Below are 21,676 nucleotides of genomic sequence, written 5' to 3'. Positions count from 1 at the left end.
ACATGGGCAGTGGTGGCCCGATCACTAATGCGACCTCCCCAACGGGCGCCGACAGGGAGCTCGCGAGGATATGGTTTCGCCGGCGCAAGCGACGGAAAGTGCTCGTAGAACCAAATCTATGAACAAAGAGAGAAGAAAATCAGCGAATGCTAATAAGAATCTAGAGCTAACTTGTAAAGATATATAGTATACCTCTACGATTCTCCAAAAGCTGGAGAGTGCGATGTTTCTTGTGAAAGCCCTGAAGCAACAGGAGTCTCACAATCCCCGCAAGAAATCAGCATAGGCCAAGCTGGCCCAATCATAAGTCCCGATCAGCTGAAGATCGCGGAGAGCAAGAAGGTAGTAGAGAAGCACCCGACTACCCTTGTCAGGGGAAAAGGTCCCTGACAGCAAGATAAGAACAAAGATGTGCACCCGCTGCTCACTAGTGGTCGCATCATCCTCAAAAGCCATCGCTAGAGTCGACCGGCGAATGTACCGAGAGCTAAGTCGTGCTGGCTCCACCTAGGCACGGGCCTGAACAGTGATCGGACCTAACAAATCCTCGACTATCGGAGAAAAAGCAGTAATTGTAATGTCGCTTGGCTGCGCAGTCAAGCGAAACTCCAGTCCCGAGATGAGACTGAAGTCGGCAGGGGTGACAGTCATCTCACCCCAGGGAAAATGAAAGGTGTTGGTGGTGTCCCAAAAGAACTCCACCAAAGCACGAACCACGTGGTGGCTCGCGTCAAATGAGTACATGGCCTGAGTAGCCCGAAACAGGACAGTCAGCCCACAAGACTCCCAAAGCCGCCGCAACTCCTCATCGTTGCGGAAATACTTGTCGTACAGGTTGTCGATGGACTTGTTGCCCAAACCATGGCTACGCATCCTCCCGCTAATAATCCCGTGACGCACCCTCTCAGAAATGTGGTGCTCGGGAGTAAAAAACAGCGTTCGCTCATCCCTCTCAGGGAAGGGACCAAAAGAGGTGGACGGATCCTCTTCCTTCTACACGGGGTCGTGCTCCCGTCGAGTGTCTCGAGAACAGGAACCTGAACCTCGTTGTCTAGCCATACTACATTATGCAAAATTGACAAAATTTAAGGCTCTATAGTATCTAAGGTTCGCCTAGCCACATGATACTATGTTCGCAAAAAACAGAGTACATAGTACTAAAATAGAGCACGATTTTAATTCAAGCAAATATGGCATTTTCCAAGAAATCAAAAAATTTCTTGCATTATTATGATAATTATTATGACAAATTGAATAAGAATAGCTAGCAAAAATATGAAGAACAACCCACATTGTTCTCACGACCTTAAGGGGTTCAAAAATGGTGAATTGTTCATTCTATTATACATTTTGCAGGGTTGGTGTTTATTGTGTTTGTTTTTGTGTTCCTGGGCCTAGTTTCCAGAATCCTTCCTAGAAGGTGGCTGGAAGAGCTTAGGCTGTTCTTGTCTCTTTCTCTTGAACCCTTCCTAGAAGGTGGCAGGAGATTGAGCTTGAACTGTTTGGTGTTTGGTTGGCCTGTTTTTCAGGTCTTGTGGGGTTTGGTGTTTGTTATAACTTAGCTGTTGTAAGTTGTAACTTTTCCTTTTGGTAATAAAATTTTTCATATTTTCTAAAAAAAAAATGGTGAATTGTTCATTTCTCCGCCAAATTGAGTCAAACAAGTCTCAAAATACTCCCAAGGCAATATACAAACATAATCAAGCAATTTCATGGCATAAAATTTGACAAACAAAGCAAATTAAGCAACATGAATTTTGAATTTTTAGAAAATTTGTGAATTAGCATGCAAAAATTCAGCAAAATTCGAGTGAGTTTGAAGAAAACTTACATAGATCAGCAAACTAGATGAACTAAGCTTCGATTTGCAAAACGTTTGAGCGAATTTGATTGAGAAACCAGCGAAAACGAGTGATTTGAAGTTTCGTGGCGAATTGCGAACAAGAACAGCAGCAGACGCAAAAATGAGGAAGAAAGGGGTTTTTATTCGGTAAACCCGATTGCAGCGCCGCGTGACAAATTTGTCGCCACGCGACAGAAGCTGTCGTCGGGCGACAAGAAGAAATTACGGCGACAGCAACTTTCGGCAGTCGATGGAGCGGCGACAGAGTGTGAGGCTTCATAAAATGATTATTTGGACCTCGTGCAGTAGTTTGGGTTCCTTGGTACGCCAGTTAGCCCCTCTAAGCAACTTGACATGATTTAGTAATCGGCTCGATTACAATCACATTAAGTGAACGACCTGATAAATGATCGTCTCACTTAGCTTAAAGCGCCTAAATATTGGCTCATTACAAAGGCACCAACATAATGGTTCATAAGCAGCAAGGCACCGACACAATGGTTCATAAACAACAGAAACACCGACATACTAGTTCACAAGCAGCAAAAGCGCCGACGCACTAGCATAGCAAAAACAAAAGTTTAAGCAAACTTTAAGGGATCGACAAGCGTTGGTCTTTGGTAATATTCTTCGGAGTATTATCGCAACAAGATGAGGATGACTTCAAGCGAAGATATCTTCGACAGCGTTCCTTAGTTTGCGGAGGGTTGTCACTAACAACTGGAGGTGATTTCAAGAGAAATTATCTTATATCATATTCCCTGGCTTGCGGAAGATGGTCACAAAGCTGTAGAAGATCGTTTCAAGCGAAGTAATCTTCAATAGGATTCTCTAGCTTGTAGAAGACTATCACAGCAAAAAATGGAGGCGGTTACAAGCGTAGCAGTCTTCAGGCGGTATCCCCTAGCTTGAGGAAGATCGTTAAAACAGCAAGATAGCATTCCCTAGCTTGTAGAAGGTTGTCACAGCAACGATGCAACACAAATCAGTTACCTCCAGAGACGTGTGCTCGACGGTGCAAGATACTTGTTTCTTAACTCCCTTATTTGTTTTAAACTAACAATAGTTTGCAGGTATCGGCGTTACAAGAATTATTTAGGATCGCAGAACGTTTTGAATCATTCTCCGTCTCTATCGATACTTTGACTTTTGTTTTTGAAACTTGTGTTTCTCCAAACTCAATCAAAGTGGGGGCTTCTGTAGACACCCATTTGTGTCTCCCCAAAAACAAACCCGGTGATGGATACCTTTCACGTCGAATCATAATCGAATGAAGTGAAAGTGTGGAAAGTCTAGTGTTGCGATCAGTTTTTATAAAAATATCTTTTTTCTGTTTTCGAAAACCTATTCTATTTTATGAAAATAGCCAATCTAGTTTTGTTTGGTTCATAACATGGGTCCAATAATAGTGTATTTGGATTGAGCTTGAAAAGAGCTTTCCAACGATATATTATAAGCCCAATTCCGATGAATAATGAGGAAGTTATGGCCAAATAACTAAACTAGGCCCCATTTGATCTTTATATGCGGCCCAATGATCTAGAGGAGGGCCTATTATAATGCAATTAGGATTAATTATAGTTTTCTAGAATTTTTTAGAAGGTTCTTTTGAATCCTAATGTGATTAGGAATGATAATTAAGTTTTATGAGTTTTATTTGGAATAAAAGAAGTGTTTTAAATAAAATTACGAATTTACCCCTGTACTTACTTTTACGATTTAATTTTATTAAAAAATAGAAAACGTGTGGGAAAATCTCCTGCAGCGTCGAACGTCAGGCTGTGGGGCTGTTGTGGCGACAGCGACGTGTTTTATTCCTTTGGAAACTCCGATTCTTTTTTATCATATCCGGACTGTTTTCATTATACATAACGTCCTTAGATCTCCGTTTTTAATCACCAACTCTCATCAAGAAATTCTTGATATAATCTCCCTCACTTTTTCTAAACCAAAGTTTGTGAAAATTGATTGGCCTCTACTCGATTCTTATAGTGAAAATTGATTCCTGCTATCTCAAAGGCATACAAACAAATATTCAATTTGCTCCAAACTATTATTATGCTAAATTGGTTGATTATTAATGCAACACATATTTCTAAAATATTTGTGATCACTTGAATTAATTAACAAGATTAAAAAGGAACCTAAACCGGATGTCCAAATTATCTTATTAGGCGTGATTTTCAATTACATATTCCCTTTAAACATGCAATATGGTGATCATAAAAATAATAGAATAAACATTAATATTGGAAGCAATTTAACAATAATTTCAACAATGTAAAATCGTTAGAAAAATAATAGAAATAAAAGGAACATAATTCTTAATTTGATTCTGTTTGTTTGCAACTACAAAATAATAAACGAGTTAGTAACTTCAAGGAAATAATAATAAAACAATAATTAAATTAAATTAAATTAACTAGAGATGATTTGGGGCCAAACCCTCAAACAATTCTACCTTTCACGCCTTGTCTTAAGGACAGAACCACGAGTAAAGTATGGACTCCTTGGAGTACTTGAAGAAGGAATTTTGAAATAAGAAAGGGTAGGCTAGTGTTTTAGGCTAAAGCATAGAAGAGAGAAAAAACTAGAGAATCAATTGGTGCCCCATACATCAGAAATGAGGGGGGTATTTATAGGGAAAATGTGCTGAGGGAGCACACGGAACCCTAAAATGATAAAAAAAAAACCCTAAAAAAGTATCCCGCAACACGGCAAACTGTACCGTGACATGGGAAGTCCCACCGTCAGACGGGAAACATTCCCGTGACACGGTGCAGTTTTAGTGTGGCGCGGGAAATTTTTAGTAAACAGGGAAGAAAACGCGTTAAGGGTTTACGCGGAAAAGACACGGAAATTCCCGTGTCACAGCAGATTTCTCGTGTCACGGGAAATCCCACCGTCAGACGGGAATGATTCCCGTGACACGGTGGGTACTGCCGTGGCGCGGGAATTCCCAGCCCGCTTTTCCGTCTAAATACATTTTTAACCCTAATTTCGTTCAGCATTTTAAGTGTCGATTGATAATTTCGGGCCTTTTTCTGATTTATTATTATTTGGGCTTGTAGGGAATAAATTCAAGCCTTAATCCCACTATCTTGAACCCCACTGTGATCATACACTAAAGTACGGTGGCGTCCAAAAAGGAAGAAGATAGAGTAAAAGAGTCGCCAACAAGTTTTTTTAGGAACTTGTAAACTGTTCACAAGGTGAAGGTTACACCCCTTAACGATCCAAGAGATCGTCAACTCCATAAGATCTTGGACCAAATAAGGGTTCGGGGATGAAGGTACAAATCCAACCTAAAAGAGATTGAACTTGCCCTAATAATAGGCCTCTACTTTATTCTGATCGTATTCATGTGCGCTTTTCAATTAACATGCAATCAATAGGATTAACCCTAAACCTGTTTATCTATGTTGGTTGAGTTTAATGCACAAATAAATCTATTATTGGCGATCACTTGAATTATAATCAAATCAACCCTAAACAAGATTATTAATTATCTTATTAAGCGTGATTACAAGTACCAATTCCCTTTAAACATGCATAGAGGGCGTGATCAAGCAAGATCCTAGGCATGATACTAACAAGATTAATAACAAACCCTAGCATGTCACTAAACAATAAAAATCAAATATTTAACCCTAACAAAATACTAACAAAAATATTAGGAAGAAAATAGGAAGCATCGCAGAAATCATAATAAGCATATTTGATATTATAACCTTTTCCCTAAACATAATACTAGGAAGCAATAAAACACCCTAGCATGATACTAGGAATCATAATAACAACCTAGACATGATTTCTATATCATAATATCAATAAAATCAATTAAAGCACTTACTTGGATGCCTCGTACCTCTTTCTAATAAAAAAATACACACGTTAGTAACTTCAAGGAAAATAATAAACAAAACAATTAAATTAAATAATTGAAAGAGAGATTTGGGACCAAACCCTCAGAAATTAAACCTTTCACGTCTAGGGCGAAGGCAACTTCGAATATGGCTAGGTGTTTCTAGATCTTGTGAATGCGGAATTTTGTATATGAAAACAAAGTTTAGAAGAAAGAAAGAAAGAGAGAGATGAAATAACCAAGAAAACTTGATGAGAGTTGGTGAATGGAATAAGAATTGATGATTGCGAATGAAAACTTATTGTAGGTGAATGATGGATGTAGATGATGAATGAAAACGGAGTTTTTTAATACGATATTTATAGAGAAAATCAAACAAAAAGATAAAATAAACAAAACAGTCTGACGCATAGAAAACAGATCTAGCGCCACCCTTGGTTAACTAGCGCCAGGCACCAACACTAGCGCCAGGCGCCAGGCCTAGTTCCAGGCGCCGAGGCCTAGGGTTAGGCGCCAAGCCTAATTTTAACGCGTTTTTGAAAATCAGATAAATTTACCGTACTCGAGGATAAAATCATATAATTTCCTCGAAAATGCTATTTGATTTTAATTAAAACTCTGAAAAGTCAAAAGTCAATTTACCAATGCTAATTGAATTAGGAATGACAAAAACCTTCTAGAAGATTCTAGAAGACCAAAACCATTCCTGATTGCATTAGGAATGATAAGTCATATTAGGCTCTACCCTAGATCATTGGGTCGTATATAAAGCTCAAACCGGGCCCAGTTTAGTAAATTGGCCATAACTTCCTCAATATTCATCGGAATTGGGCTTATAATATATCGTTGGAAAACGTCCTTGCAAGCCCCATCCAACTACACCACTATTGGACCCATATCATGGACCAACCAAACTGGATTAGCTGTTTTCTTAAAATAAGTTTTCAAAAACAGAGAGAAGAGAAAAGAATTAAAACTTTCCGCAACACTAGAATTTCCACACTTTCGCTTCATTCGATTATGATTCGACGCAAAAGGTACTCATCACTGGGTTTGGTTTTGGGGAGACACGATGAAGCGACAATCCGTATCTCCGAAAATTTGCCAAAAATCCAATCTTTGGAAAAGTTGCCAATACTTCGTAACAATCTTTCATAAGAAATTTGCTACGATCGACAATCCACATCTTGGAATATAACCCTTGAAAGCAATCCACCTTGGAAATTTGCCAACGCTATGCGACAATCCTCTTAGGAAAATATTGCCACGATTGACAATCCGCGTCTTGGAACATTTGCAAAAAAGAGTCGACCGACAATCCACTTCGGGAAAATTTGCCACTTGCTGAAGACAATCCACGTTGAGGAACTTTTGCCGAAATTTATGATGAGTAGAGACCTACGAGAATCCTTTGGGAAATTTTGCCATAGGGAACTGGGTGTATGACAATCCAATCTCGAAAAACTTGCCAGCGATCTATGAATGTATGACAATCCGAACTTGGAAAAACTTGCCAAACAAAGAGGGAGCACGACAATCCACGTTTGGAAAAGTTGTCGTTGAAGAAGATGCACGACAATCCATTTTTGGAAATATTGTCGTTTAAGTGCTTGCTTTTGAACCGATTGTAATGAGCCAATATTTTAGGCGTTTAAGCTAAGTGAGACGATCTTTCGTCAGGTCGATCACTTATTGCAATTGTAATCAAACCGACTACTTAATCATGTCAAATTTCTTATAGGGGCTAACAGGTATACCAAGGAACCCGAAATTGTTGTATGAAGTCGAAATCACCTTTCTTAGAGGCTTCGAGCTCTGTCGTTGCTGAGATATCTCTAGAGCCAAGAATCGGATTAGGGTCTTCCCTATTCTGCTGCACCTGTAATTATTTTTTACTATAGAACTTTGCCAATCTTTTTAATTATCTTAGGGTTGACCTAAGGTTTAACATTGCTTGACTCATCGACTTAACATGACTCAAGGCTTAAACTTGACTCGCTGTGATTGACTCGAGGTTGACTCGACTCAAAGTGAAATGACACATGTGTTAGACTCAAATCAAAGTGATATGACACGACATGACTCAATGTGTACATGACTCGTTTGTGCATTGTAATGTGATCGTGCGACTCGAAAATGCAAAAAAGCAAAAATTTTCCGTCATTTTTGTGGAGGGTACCGACTTTCTCCCGAAAAAGAAAGACGCGAAAAAAGAATCGAAGTTTTCGAATGCATGTTGAATGAGCTTAGTCAAATGTTGTTTGATACTATCTCTCAAGGTGCAAGGATTAATCCATCCTAGGCTATCTCAACTGTTGGCTCAATGATGAAAGTATTTGGGTAACTTAGGCACGGAGGCTAAGCACTTCATACTTCGATGCTATGATGATTATGATTGATGAGTGATGTTGATATAACAAGGCATGCTTCAATGTTGTGTTAAGATTTCATGACAAAGGGTTCCTAAGGGAAGTATATTTGGTCATGTATCTGTGCAGTGTGTGAAAGTGACATTAAAGCTAAGCTACAAGAGCTAAGTGTGTGGAAAGATATTATTTGTTGAAAGAGTCAAATGGTGGTGACTCTTAGGCTAGGTAAGCTAATGATGTAGGGATCAAGCCCCCAAGTCTAGCTCTAAGTGAATAGGGATGAGCATTGGAGATCCCTTGATATGATCATGGTGCAAGTGTGTGAATGTGAATATGAATGCATGTTTATTACGGCCGCACCTCGATGTGAGGTTGCCTACGTATCCGTTAGGAATCAGGCCGAACATAGCTCTAGCCGAACCTCGCACAAGTGTGTACACCTCAAAAAGGTCTTTTTAAGGGTTGTAACGTGGTTAGGCTAAAGGTTTGAAGAAGAAGGGGATAAAGGCTCAAGACCCTAGATAAGCCCCCAAGGTGTGCAACCTTGCTTTTGAATGCTTGAGTTTCTACTCTTTTTTAGCTCTTTTTTATCTTTTGCTTTAGCATCCATTTTATTTTTATAAGCGTGGGCAATCCCAATCATGCGGTCTATCACTCACTTGGCAATCATGTTTCTCAAGCACGGTACCGAGCACTCGATAAGAGACGCAATCTGAGACGTGTTCTTATTGAAGATATTTTCATATCAAATACATTGGAACATTTAACCTTTTGTACACTTTTATTTATTTTTTGCTTATGCTTATTTTTGCTATTTTAATTTTTTGAATCACTCAAGCCCTTTTTAGAATTGCATAAGTTACACACCATCCCATCCCAAGGTTAGGTAGATGTAGGTTGAAAAAAAAAAGGTCTATCGTTAGACGAGGCTCAAAGTGGTTTATGAAGAAAGGATTGCAAATTGAAGGTTGAAAGGAGATATAATGTGGCTACAAGGGGTGCCTTAAATCATTGGTATACCTTGTGCTTGATTCGACATGGATTTTTTTTTTTTTTTTTTTTTTGCCATAAAATGAAATGACCATATGTAAGGAAATAAATGCTCATTTTATTAAAAGAAAATAAATAATGATCCTACAAAATAAATCTAAGGAGATTAAAAGGGTGCCTATGCTAGACTTATTGGGGAAAGGAAAGAATGAAAAAGAAATAGAAAAAAAGAGGTCACGAAATCTTGTCGTTGTGTCTTGTGTCATTCTCTTCATAATCACCCAGTCTTCTCGCTAGCTAGAGGCAATGGGATCTTTTTTGCCTCTATGAGATCTTGAATGAGGTTTTGAAACCTGTAGCATTCATCAGTAGTATGACCGTTCCCTCGATGGTACTTGCAATAGGAGTTTGGATTCCATCTCGAGGATCGATTTTCTGGTGTTGGATCCTCGGTAGGGCCAATAGGTTTGATTAATCCTCGATCGTAGAGACTATCAAAAGCAAAATCATAGATCATTCCAATGGGTGTGAACTCTCGCCTGGGTTTCCTTTTAGATCCTTGATTGTCCATGGCTAAGACACCATTATGGTCGAAGGTACTAACATTATTACTAGAGTGGGCGTTTTCGGAAGAAGAAGGATTATCGTTCTTCTTTCCTTTCCAGCCAACATGGTTACTATTGTTAGTAATTTTTTGCTTTGCGAGGTCATCTTCGATTTCAATTCCGATGTCATAAACGGCCTTGAAAGTATTCAAATTGTGTTGATATTTCAAATGCTTCGAATACTTCTCTTGAAGATTCTTGATAAACATCCTCACAAACTCCTTTTCGGTGGGGACCTCAATCATCTTGGCGGAAGTTTCCATCCATTTATTAAAGAAAGAAGTAAAGCCTTCATTCTCTTTTTGTCTTAGCATCTCAAGTTATCTATGATCGGTTTCAACTTGAATATTGCACTTGTACCTATCAATGAAAGCGTTTACTATCGATTCCCAGGTAGAGGTTTTCTCCTTGCCAAGGGAGAAGAACCATTGTTGGCAAACGGTTTCAAGAGATAGTGAGAACATAGAGGGAAAAATCTTCTTATCGATACCCTTAATACTCATTATGATTTCGAAAGCTCTTAGATAAAAGTAAGGGTTATCTGTTGCCTTGAATTTAGGGATGTCAGTGGTGTTGAACTTATGCGGAAGAAGATCTTTGTCCACCGAGACCCCTTGTGATGTAAGCTCTTAAAACTTGTAATCGCTAGACAACTTGCTTAGGCTCTCTTGCATGAGGTCCATCTGTTGTTGCTTCACGGGGTCATCGATCTTAAGTGCGAGAAGCTTCAATGTCTCAGTCACAGTAGCCTGTTGGTTCTTAAGATCATTGACTTCTTCTTGAGTTGCCATTATCTTCTTAGCCTTCCTCTTTTGACGAATCGGTTTATCAAAAAGCGAGACCTGAATAAAGAGGTTGTCCTTGATTAATCGCCCTTCTCTCCTTGACCAAGTACTGTGGAAAAGGAATTTGGGGATACTTATTGTTAATTATTTGACTCAAACTTTATTCAACATGCAATGGATAGAGGAAGTGAAGAAAGATTGGAATAGAATGTGAAGAAGATTTAGATGGAGGGATATGAAGAATTAGGAGTAGAATATACCCCCAACTCAAATGACGGAAAGACCGACTCATGCATGAACCTAAGACATGGTCAAGGTGACATATACTCGAAGTGTGTGATAAGACTAGTGAGTGTAGGTGACATGTTGAGACTCGTGTCATGACCATGTGACTAGACTATGTGACTAAGACTCGATTAATGACTCGACAAGGTGTTATTGACAGCGAAAATTAACCGAATTAATTAGCAAACTGGTTAATTAGACACTAAGTGATGACTCGACCAATAATCCGAACTGTCGGCCAAACGACAGGACTGGCGTCACACCATGGAGCTTAGCGCCAAACGACAGAGCTGTCGTCAGGCGCTACACTTCATAGTGTGGCGCTACAGCTCAGACCTTGGCGCCAATATTGGAGCTTCGGTCTGGGACTGTTTTCGGTGTTATTAGTCAATCGGGGTATGCCTAAAGTCGTACTAGGTCAATTCCGATCGAAATATTAGACTTTATTGACTCAAATTAATTAATTATTTAATTAAATAGGCAAAGTTCTTTAAGTCATTAATTTTTTTTTAGTCTCAACACAAGTCAACAAACGGTTAAGATAGAACATAGAATATATATGCACAACAAATAATGCACACTTAGTCAAGTAGGCACAATATGATGCAATGAGTTCGCAACCTAACCATGGCTCTAGTTCTCTAAAGTTCGGGATATGGTTTAGTCAAAAAGGGTCCATGGTTAATTGTCCGGATGCACCGCGCGGAAGCCTAGCCGTAAAGGGTTAGCGCGAGTGGATGGGACACCGCGAGTTTTAAAAAAACTCGCTTCCATGGTTTGGTGAGTTCAACATCTCGGAATTATCCTTTGATGCACGGAGCATTCAATCGGGTAGATGGAGCATGAATTCCTAGAGGGTTATGTCCATATGTAGAACACATATGGGTTTCAGTAAAGTGAGAAAAAATTCAATCAGGAAGTAGGATCGAGCAAACAATATGAAAAACTGGTCGAAATTAGAACGCATATTTCTGGCTCGGTATTGGGGGAAATTGACGCCAGCAATCAGAGACTGGCCCCAAATTTTAACTGTAGCGCCTGGCGCCAATACTGGCGTCTGGCGCTACAACTAAAACACTGGCGCCAAGCTCTGGCCCCTGACGCTACTTCCCACATGCCTCAGCAGCTTTCTGTGCTCGATAAAATTTTCCAATTTTGCGCGGTGTTATTTCAGTCCTAGTTGTGAAAGATATTTCTCAAATTTCCTACGTGTAAAATCCTATGTTTTTTACTCATTACGGATGGTCTTTCCAATGAGATCTTTTTTATGCATATGACAATAATGTTAATAAAAATTACGCACATGAAATACTTAGAACTTTTCGAGTCTCATCCACTCATTCTAAATCATTGCCGAAACAAATTCAGGAATTAAAATAAAAATCCTCCCCAGCAGAGTCGTCAAAAACTGTAGGGAATAAATTCAAGCCTTAATCCCACTAGCTTGAACCCCACTGTGATCATACACTAAAGTACGGTGGCGTCCAAAAGGGAAGAAGATAAAGCAAAAGAGTCGCCAACAAGTTTTTTTAGGAACTTGTAAACCGTTCACAAGGTGAAGGTTACACCCCTTAACAATCCAAGAGATCGTCAACTCCATAAGATCTTGAACCAAATAAGGGTTCGGGGATGAAGGTACAAATCCAACCTAAAAGAGATTGAACCTGCCCTAATAATAGGCCTCTACTTTATTCTGATCGTATTCATGTGCGCTTTTCAATTAACGTGCAATCAATAGGATTAACCCTAAACCTGTTTAATCTATGTTGGTTGAGTTTAATGCACAAATAAATCTATTATTGGCGATCACTTGAATTATAATCAAATCAACCCTAAACAAGATTATTAATTATCTTATTAAGCATGATTACAAGTACCAATTCCCTTTAAACATGCATAGAGGGCGTGATCAAGCAATAAAAAATAAATAAGCATCAAGCAACATAATAAATAAATATCATGAACAATAATTAAAATAATCATAATAAATAATCATCATCAAAATAATAATAAATAATCATCATAAATTATAACAATTATAATCAGAATCATATTCATGTTAATATTAAAGCATAATAATAATAGCAAGATCCTAGGCATGATACTAAAAAGATTAATAACAAACCCTAGCATGTCACTAAACAATAAAAATCAAATCTTTAACCCTAACAAGATACTAACAAAAATATTAGGAAGAAAATAGGAAGCATCGCAGGAATCATAATAAGCATATTTGATATTATAACCTTTTCCCTAAACATAATACTAGGAAGCAATAAAAACACCCTAGCATGATACTAGGAATCATAATAACAACCTAGACATGATTTCTATATCATAATTATCAATAAAATCAATTAAAGCACTTACTTGGATGTCTAGTACCTCTTTCTAACAACAAAATACACACGTTAGTAACTTCAAGGAAAATAATAAACAAAACAATTAATTTAAATAATTGAAAGAGAGATTTGGGACCAAACCCTCAGGAATTAAACCTTTCACGCCTAGGGCGAAGGCAATTTCGAATATGGCTAGGTGTTTCTAGAACTTGTGAATGCGGACTTTTGTATATGAAAACAAAGTTTAGAAGAAAGAAAGAAAGAAAGAAATAGATGAAATAACCAAGAAAACTTGATGAGAGTTGGTGAATGAAATAAGAATTGATGATTGCGAATGAAAACTGATTGTAGGTGAATGATGGATGTAGATGATGAATGAAAACGGAGTTTTTAATACGATATTTATAGAGAAAATCAAACAAAAAGATAAAATAAACAAAACAGAGTCTGATGCATAGAAAACAGAGCTGGCGCCACCCTTGGCTAACTGGCTCCAGGCACCAACACTAGCGCTAGGCGCCAATGGCTAGCGCCAGGCGCCAGGCCTGGTTCTAGGCGCCAAGGCCCGGGGTTAGGCGCCAAGCCTGATTTTAACGCGTTTTTGAAAATTAGATAAATGTACCGTACTGGAGAATAAAATCATATAATTTCCCCGAAAATGCTATTTGATTTTAATTAAAACTCTGAAAAGTCAAAAGTCAATTTACCAATGCTAATTGAATTAGGAATGACAAAAACCTTCTAGAAGATTCTAGAAGACCAAAACCATTCCTAATTTCATTAGGAATGATAAATCATATTAGGCCCTCCCCTCGATCATTGGGTCGTATATAAAGCTCAAACTGGGCCCAGTTTAGTAAATTGGCCATAACTTCCTCAATATTTATCGGAATTGGGCTTATAATATATCGTTGGAAAAGGTCTTTACAAGCCCCATCCAACTATACCACTATTGGACCCATATCATGGACCAACCAAACTGGATTGGCTATTTTCTTAAAATAAGTTTTCAAAAACAGAGAGAAGAGAAAAGAATTAAAACTTTCCGCAACACTAGATTTTCCACACTTTCGCTTCATTCGATTATGATTCGACGCAAAAGGTACTCATCACTGGGTTTAGTTTTGGGGAGACACAAATGGGTGTCTACAGGGCTGAAATAAGAAAATAATTAAATAAAATAAATAAAAGGTTTGGGCCAAAAATAAATAATAAACAATAAATAAAGAAAAAAAAAAGATTTGGGCTAAAGTTAAATAATAAGTTTGGGCTGAAAAAACTATGCTTTTACCAAACATCAAGACTAATCCATTGACTGTTCAAAAATACAAATCAAATACGATTTTTTAAGCACTCTCGGGATTAAATACTAAACCCGACCAATAGTGGCGGTGAAAGGTTGTTCATCATCGGGTTTGGTTTTGGGGAGACATTTTTAGGTGTCTACAGTCCCAAATCTCTATTTCAATTATTTAATTTAATTGTTTATTTTATATTTTCCTTGAGTTACTAACGTGTGTATTTTGTTATTTTGAAAGAGGTACGAGGCATCCAAATAAGTGCTTTAATTGATGTTTTGATATAGAAATCATGCTTAGATTGTTATTTTGATTCCTAGTATCATGTTAGGATGTTTTATTGCTTCCTAATATCATGTTTAGGGTAATTTCTAATATCAAATATGATTAAAAGGATACTTTCTATTTTCTTTCCTAATATCATCCTAGTATCATGTTAGGGTTAAAGCTTTGATTTTTATTGTTTAGTGACATGCTAGGGTTTGTTATTAATCTTGTTAGTATCATGCCTAGGATCTTGCTATTATTATGCTTTAACATTATTATTTTAATTATGATTATTATTATTATTTGATTATTATGTTGCATGAATTTTATTGTTATTGCTTGATCACGCCTTTTATGCATGTTTAAAGGGAATTGGTACTTGTAATCACGCTTAATAAGATAGTTAATAATCTTGTTTAGAATTAATTTGATTATAATTCAAGTGATTTCCAATAATAGATTTATTTGTGCATTAATATTCAACCAACATAGATTAAACAGGTTTAGGGTTAAACCTAATTGATTGCATGTTGGTCAGAAAGCACACATAAATACGAGAAGAATAAAGTAGAGGCCTATTTTTAGGGCAAGTTATTTCTCTTTTAGATTGGATTTTTACCTTCATCCCCGAACTTCCAGTCTTGGTTCTAGACCTATTGGAGTTAACGATCTCTTGGATCGTTAAAGGGTGTAACCTTCACCCTGTGAACGGTTTACAAGTTCCTAAAATTTGTTGGCGACTCTTTTGATGTTGCTTCCTTCCCTTGGGACGCCACCATGCTTAAGTGTATTATCACAGTGGGGTTCAAGTTTGGGGTAATGCTTGAAATATTCCCTACAATCAAGGATCACTATTACGGAAATAATAAGTTCGTTCTTTTAGGTCGTCATTATCTGTTGCTAGACTATGATCATTGATCTTTAGGCTAGTCAAATAGTCCAAAGCCCACTATAATGGATCCTATGAGGTCACACAACAAAGGTATTGGGTTAAGCAATTTAGAGGCCCATTTTATGGGCCTCATGAACAAGTAACTAATCATGAATTGGATTGGGCTAGCATAATTAGATTAGAGTTAGAATTTGGGCTTTTTCATGGACTCTTATATAGATATGAGATCTATAAATAAGTTCCATGCCTAGGGTTGTATGACACAACACAATTAACAGTTAATTGTGCATCAAGCAACCTGTATTTCCTAAAAACCCTCACTCTATCTCTCTAGGTCTCACGCCTCTCTCCTTCCCCCTTGGACTCACGGCCGGCCACCCTAGTGGCGCGTGTGGTGGTTCGTGATTTGTTCGTTGTTCGTTCTTCTCCATAGAAGGTCAATTGAAGTGTTTGATTGCGACTAACTAGCATTAGCGGAGGTCTTAATTTGTGCCTGTGGACCAAGTAGAGGAATCGCGCTTGAGGTTCTTTATCTCCCTTGTTCTTGTTTGATTGCACGTGGAATCACGCTTTAAAGGTATTAATTCTAATTCTTTATGTGTTATGCATGATCTTGGGATTAGGTGCTATATGAATATGATTCATGTTTTCCGCATTCGTACCTATTAACTCCTATAGTGGTATCAGTTAGTCGGTTGCTTACGCATATTGAATTTTAATTCTTTGATAGTCCACAATTTTAATTTAATTAGGAGGGAGTGATATGTCCGATTTATATAATGTTTTACCCCCGTCCCTTGGTCATAATTAGTAGTGTTTTTGGCTCTTTAAAGCCACTTTTATTACTAATTAGTGTTTAATGTAGTTTTGCTTGAGTTTTGTAGCAAATTGCACATTTGGAGCGTTTTACGGGTTTTTCATGGAGCAACTACGAGCATTAGGAGGACACGACCATCTTTAAAGCCCAAGACCGAATAGAGCCGGTGATTAAGGAATCGGTGTGTGATACCGGGGCATTTGGACCGAGTATTGAAGACCCAAAGAGGAAATCTGGATTGGGCCAAAGAATTGAGCCCAATCGAAGTCCAAGCCTCGAAGAAGAGACCGGGCCCGATCGGGCAAGCTTGCGCCCGATCGGGCGGACGCGCATATGAGAGCATCAGCAAGAAGGCGCGCCCGATCGGGTGAGCGTAAGCTCGATCGGGCGTGGCTGCCCAGGAAGAGTGAAGAAAACAAGGCAGGCCCGATTGGGCGGCTCTTCGCCCGATCGGGCGCGTGTTTTTGAAGTTGAAGTTTTAGTTTGCAATTAGGATTTTTTTAGGGATGTTTAAGTACGATTTTTGTACGTAATTTTGATTACTTTCTCTTTTGGACTTTCTCTCTCTACTTAGAATATTTTCTCTCTCTTAAATTCTCTTAAATTTGTTCTCAATTCCATTCCTTAATCCAGATTTCTTTTGGTAACAATTTCTTCTCTTTTAATTTCAGTTATTTTCTTTAATTCTTTCATCATGCCTTGTTTTATGGTTTTGATTAGTTTAGATTTAATTATGCTTGAGTAGTTTTATTTCTAGGGTTTATGGGGATCAAATAAATAATATGAAGGGGTAATTTGTGATTGTTGATTATTAATGCTTGATTAATTTCCTATTGATTGATTTAACGCTATGCAATTAGGTTTGGCCAGATTTAATTGTATGATTTTAGCAATATTAATTCGAGATTCGAGAGATGAGAATTGATGTTTAGGCTTAGTTACAATAGGCGGACTAATTTATAAATGGTTAAGTCGAGATTCGAGAGATGAGATTTAATACCGGTAAATTAACTCTGTGATTGTAATACGTAGCGAAAGCCCTTTATAATCTGATTAATTGATGCTTGATGATTGCTTATTATGATTTACCCTTGAATATTGTTTATTAGTGAACCTATGCCCTAGGTTTTTCCTTCATTGATTTATCTCCTATTTTATTCCCTTCCTACTTTTACCTTTAGTAGTATAATTACATCCTTTACAACAAATTTGGTTACTTGATAATTTAGATTATTTATAATGAATTAGGAATAAATTGACATGTTTTCCTATGGTTCGACCCTTCTTCCCTATCTACATAGTTAGTGGATTTAGGTTTTATTTTTTATTAGGTGAATACGACTTGAGCCTGTCAAAATTTGACGCCGTTGCCGGGGAAACGGTTTTATTTTTATTTTCTAATTATTTTTTTGTAGTCTAGATTATCCCCTCTTGTCTCAGAGAACGTTAGTTCTTTGAGGCAATTCTCATATTTGTCTTTTAGTTCCTTGTTTATGCCCAGGTGTTCCAGATTAGGTTACATCCCATTCGATCCTAAGATCGAGAGCTCGTTTCATAGGCAAAGGAATCTTTATAGACAAATTCTGGCGGGTTCTGAGGAAGACAACAATCGAAGAGACCCTACATCTGATTCTAGCGACGCAGAAATTCCTTCAGATTCAGAATCAGAGATGATGGCCCAAAAGAAGCTCAGTGACTTCTCGCAGCCGAAGCTCACAAATTTCCCGCACCTTACTCCCACTCCGGCCCAGATGGAGTAAAATTTGAAATCAAGCCCCAATTTATCACTATGATAGAGAGGAAGCAATTCAGTGGAGCTAAGGGTGAAGATCATAATCTTCACATTGCAGATTTCTACCAATATTGTAACACCATTAGACAAGTCGGGGTCACGCAGGACCAAATCAGGGAGATTCTTTTTCCCTTTTCATTATGTGGAAAAGCTAAATTATAGTTTAATGGTTTGAGTAGAACTGCACTTGGTATTACTGACTGGGAAACTCTTGCGTTGAATTTCTATAATAAATATTACCCTGCAGAGAGAACAGTTGTACTAAGGAGTGCTATACAGAACTTCGCTCAAGAGGCCGATGAAACTTTATATGAGGCTTGGGAGAGGTTTAAGGATCTACAGAGAGAATGCCCCCACCACAATCTAGTACAATGGCAATTGATCCAAGCTTTCTACAATGTACTTGGAAATTCATCTAGATCAGTTCTAGATTCTGCAGCTAGTGGGAGATTCATGAATTTAAATGTGGACAATGCCGGACAAGTTATCGAAGAAATGGCAATACACAATTCCCAATACAAGAATCCAAGAGGGTTTGCAAATAAAGGAAAACATAATGTCGATTTCGTATCCTTTTTGCAAGCTCAATTAACATCTAGTTGTCAAAAATTAGATAATCTTACTGCTACTCCTAACTCTGTAGCTAATGTTTCTGCTGTTGCTAACAATGAAGCTTTTTGTGAAAATTGTGGAATTATAGGCAATTGGGAGCAAGATTGTAGGAGTTCCATGGAACAAGTTAATGCCTTCCAAACCTATAGGCAAAATAACCCATATTCCAACTCTTATAATCCTGGTTACCGGAACCATCCATATCTTTCGTACCGGAGTACCAATGTGAAAAACCCTCCACCTCCACAAAAACCACAACAGCAACCCCCACCACAGTAGAAATATTACCATCCAAATTATGGCTAGAAAAACCAAGCACAACCCTCATCATCTTCTGACCCTACTATGACAGAAATTAGAGCAATGCTTACTAACATGCAAAAGCATATGGAGAGTAGGGATGAGCAAATTGATTCTATTTTACTCCACATTAAAAACATGGATAATCAAATTGCACAACTTTCATCTACCCTACAAACCCGTCAGCAGGGAGCTCTACCATCGCAATCAATCCATCCCACAGATCATGCCAATGCGATCACTCTAAGGAGTGGTTCACATTATGATGGATCTGTGATGCCAAAGGAAGATGGACCAGTTCCTGTTCCAGATTCCTCTATACCAAACGCTAATCCTGCTAACCCTGCTGTAGGGAATATTTTCAAGCCTTAAAAATCCCACTAGCTTGAACCCCACTGTGATCATACACTAAAGTACGGTGGCGTCCAAAAGGGAAGAAGATAGAGCAAAAGAGTCGCCAACAAGTTTTTAAGGAACTTGTAAACCGTTCACGAGGTGAAGGTTACACCCCTTAACGATCCAAGAGATCGCCAACTCCATAAGGTCATGAACCAAATAAGGGTTCGGGGATGATGGTACAAATCCAACCTAAAAGAGATTGAACTTGCCCTAATAATAGGCCTCTACTTTATTTTGCTCGTATTCATGTGCGCTTTCTAACTAACATACAATCAATAGGATTAACCCTAAACCTGTTTATCTATGTTGGTTGAATATTAATGCACAAATAAACTATTATTGGCGATCACTTGAATTATAATCACAATTAACCTAACAAGATTATTAATTATCTTATTAAGCGTGATTGCAAATACCAATTCCCTTTAACCTGCAATAAAAGGTGATCAAGCAATAACAATAATAAAATAATATGCATATCAAGAAACATAATAAATAATCATAATAAATCATAATCATAATCATAAATATTAGAAAGAACATAGGAAGCATCATACTTTATCATACTTAAAATTAAAGATACCCTAGACATGATACTAGGAATCATAAATAACAATCTAAGCATGATATCTACATCATAAATCAATTAAACCATTAAAGTACTTACTTGGATGCCTCGTACCTCTTTCTAATTATAAAATACACACGTTAGTAACTTCAAGGAAAATAATAATCAAAACAATTAAATAATTGAAAGAGAGATTTGGGACCAAACCCTCAGAAATTAAACCTTTCACGTCTAGGGCGAAGGCAACTTCGAATATGGCTAGGTGCTTCTAGATCTTGTGAATGCGGAATTTTGTATGAAAAGCAAGGTTTAGAAAAGAATTCTATAAGATTAGTGTTATTGAAAATTGATGAATGAATGATGAAGATGAAGAGAGTTGATGAATAATTTTGTAAAGAGATTGTTGATGAATGATGATTGTAGATGGTGAAGATAGATGGTGAATTCGTCCATGAAAACGGAGTTTTGATACGATATTTATAGAGAAAAACATCCAAAAAAAGATAATTTATCAAAACAGAGTCTGAAGATCGCAAAACCACCTTGGCGTCAGCCCTGGCTCATTGGCGCCAGGACCAGTGGCTAGCGCCAGGCGCCACTGGCTGGCGTCTGGCGCCAAGGCCTGGGGTTTGACGCCAAATTGGATTTCAACGCGTTTTCGAAAATCTGATAAATTTCCCGTACTGGAAGATAAAATAATATAATTTCAGTCGAAAATGCTATTTGATCTTGATTAAAACACTAAAGAATCCTAATTGAATTAAGAATGATAAAACCTTCTAGAATGTTCTAGAAGACCAAAACCATTCCTAATTACATTAGGAATGATAAATCATATTAGGCCCTCCCCTAGATAATTGGGCCGTACTTTAAACTCAAACCGGGCCCAGTTTAGTAAATTGGCCATAACTTCCTCAATATTCATCGGAATTGGGCTTATAATATATCGTTGGAAAGGTCTTTGCAAGCCCCATCCAACTACACCACTATTGGACCCATATCATGGACCAACCAAACTGGATTGGCTGTTTTCTTAAAATAAAGTTTTCAAAAACAGAGAGAAGAGAAAAAAAATAAAACTTTCCGCAACACTAGACCTTTCCACACTTTCGCTTCATTCGATTATGATTCGACGCAAAAGTTACTCATCACTGGGTTTGGTTTTGGGGAGACACAAATGGGTGTCTACACCTGCAGGGCTACAAACATATACTAACCCTTCTTATGTTTCTTTGTAGGGTAAATCTCAGGATAAGGGAGGAGATGTTCAGAGCCCAGTTATCAAACTACCGTTCCCTAATAGACAACTGAAGAGTAAGTTTGATAAACAATTCGGTAAGTTCTTGGAGGTTGTGAAAAACTTGCAGGTAATAGTTCCTTTCACTAATTTAATCACTCAGGTTCCTGCATATGCTAAATTTATGAAAGACATTCTGACTAGGAAAAGGGCCTTTTAATGAGGAAGAAACTTTAGCTTTTATAGAGGAGTGTAGCGCCTTATTGCAAAATAAATCCCCTCCTAAATTAAAGGATCCCGGTAGTTTTTCTATCCCTTGTCATATAGGGAATGTTTTTATTGATAAAGCTTTGTGTGATTTGGGTGCCAGTGTCAGTGTTATGCCATCGTCTGTCTATGTTAAACTTAAT

Source organism: Chenopodium quinoa, unplaced genomic scaffold (assembly GCF_001683475.1).
Source record: "Chenopodium quinoa cultivar QQ74 unplaced genomic scaffold, ASM168347v1, whole genome shotgun sequence".
Classification (NCBI taxonomy): domain Eukaryota; kingdom Viridiplantae; phylum Streptophyta; class Magnoliopsida; order Caryophyllales; family Amaranthaceae; genus Chenopodium; species Chenopodium quinoa.
The sequence above is the reverse complement of the archived record's forward strand: the minus strand, read 5'-3'. Positions refer to the sequence as shown.